The following is a 2,199-nucleotide window of genomic DNA, read 5'->3' as shown; positions in this document are numbered from 1 at the left end:
TGGGCGTAATTTGGATGCGGTTAAATCATGAAGAGTGTCTTTGTCTACGCGAGCTATGTGTCTTTGCGGATGTCTGTATGTTCGTGTGTATGTCCGTACGCGATTGTGCATATTAATGTATGTACGTATGTCTTCAAGCGTTAATGTCTGACCGTGAATCTGTTTGTACTTGGTGTGTCTGAATGTCTTCTTATATACGGATGTATCGTGTACATATTCATGACATGCGTGTACATCTGAATGAACTCTGTGAACACGAATCGCTCAGCATGCAATCCGGCCATCTACAAATCCCCCTTATTCTTTTTCCGTTTCCTAATATGCCTAAGTAAGGTCCGTGCCGCAATTTACCTTTGGAAAGACGAGTAAATTTACCAATTACATTTCCCGGGATAACGAAGCCGAAGATTAAGTGCTTTCGCCTGGCTCCATTTTGCTTTGTTTGTCTCTTCACTTTCTTGAGGTTGCTTTCTTTTGTATCTTTGGGTTTCATGCATTCTTTTATTCGCGCGCACGCACGCACGCACGCACGCACGCACGCACACAGACACACAGACACACACACACACACACACACACATACATACATACATACATACATACATACATACACACATACACACATACACATACACATACACATACACATACACATACACATACACATACACATACGCACGCACGATCACACGCACGCACTTGCTGCAATCTACCTTGACCTCTCGAAGTGAAAACATCGATTAAAAATCGACCCAAAGAATGGGGCAGAAGCAGGCATATAAAAATATATACAACAAGGAATGGAAAGATAACTGAATAACATTTGGAATCGTTCCAACTTCAACGGGAACATTCGTTCGCATGGCCCGAATTCCCAACAGAAATTCCCACTTCGCGACCAATTATACATTTTTATAGATTTCTTTTCCCGAATAACTGGTTTGCATTCCTCCAGTCACAGAAAAGTTCTGCTCTTTTCTGATTGCCCTTCTCTTTCTCTCCCGTTATCTGTTATCTCTTTCTCTCAATCTCCATTTCTCTCTTGTTTGCTCTCATTTATCATTATCCATCCCTCAAAGAAGAATAAGAAACTTAATATCATACACAAAATCCCCATTAATCTATGGATAGAAAGCGGTAATGAATATGCAATAGAAGCCAGATAAAAATCTGGTCAAAACATGCCTAAAATCGATATCAAATTCAACCCCAAATAAAGACGGTATGACGTCACGCCTTTTGACTAATAACACGTCTTTGAACATGCTCCTTCGCCTTCCATTGAGCCCCGGATGCTGATATGGGTTCCGACCTTTCATCTCGCTTTCTCACAAGAACCTGATCCCTGAATTGAGGTCTCTTAATCCCTTCCACGAGCGACTTCAAACCAAAAATATCAAATTGAACGGTTTCTCTGGGAATAAGGCTCGTTTCATTATTATGGTTTCTATAATAGGAAATCGTCGATATTTTTTTCAGTTATATCAGATGAAGCTTGTTCTATCCTGTTCTCTAGTTTATCATTGTAATGTCGTCATAAGTACCCCTCTTGTTTATAATTATAAATCAATTATTGTATAGACCATGGGTATGTTCACTTTATATCTGTCTATTTATATGTGTATAAATAAATATATGTCTATATGTGTGAATGTATATACGCATATTGTATTTATGTGTGCATCAATCAGTTTTCAACAAAGACATAATAAATCATAAAAATACTTTGAAAATGTCACAACACTTACCTGTATGACTAATGAAGACTAGATGGATCCAACTATAATGAGCATAAACTTCCACAAAATCACCACATATCGTTTTCTTTAGTTCATCAACGAATAATGGTTCGAACCATTCACTGTCGCCCCCGCAAGCACGGCTGGTGCTTCCCTTCCCGACGCAGTTTACGTACTACTACCGGGACGCGCTCGCGGCGTCCGACGTCGCACGCGGCTTCAGTCTCTACCAAAACAACCCCGGCAGCGCGAGATGCAGCCAGCGTGCCAGACGTACGACGACCCCGGCCTAGCCTGCAAATACGTCAGTTACGTTATACATATTGATGGTGTTATTTTGATCTTCTCTTGCATTCCTTCCGAGAAATGTCATGAGAATATAAATGTTGACGTGCGTATTTTGAAGATTTCAAAGTGCCGTGGTGGCATATGCTTAAATCTGAGAAACCTTTCTAGGAAA

The 2,199-nt window shown here is 40.4% G+C and overlaps 1 protein-coding gene across 1 annotated transcript in view; it reads right to left on the bottom strand.

The window, feature by feature from the left end:
* The window catches only part of LOC125045558, a 57,055-nt gene extending 55,104 nt beyond the window's left edge, over positions 1-1,951 (bottom strand). Inside the window, exon 1 of the mRNA XM_047642882.1 lies at positions 1,749-1,951. The gene's annotated coding sequence lies outside the window, so the exon portion shown is untranslated. The remainder of the gene's footprint in view (positions 1-1,748) is intronic.
* Positions 1,952-2,199: the final 248 nt, after the last annotated feature.

This window comes from Penaeus chinensis, chromosome 37, assembly GCF_019202785.1.
Source record: "Penaeus chinensis breed Huanghai No. 1 chromosome 37, ASM1920278v2, whole genome shotgun sequence".
NCBI lineage: Eukaryota > Metazoa > Arthropoda > Malacostraca > Decapoda > Penaeidae > Penaeus > Penaeus chinensis.
Note: the sequence above shows the minus strand (reverse complement) of the source record. Positions and strands in the feature narration are given on the sequence as shown.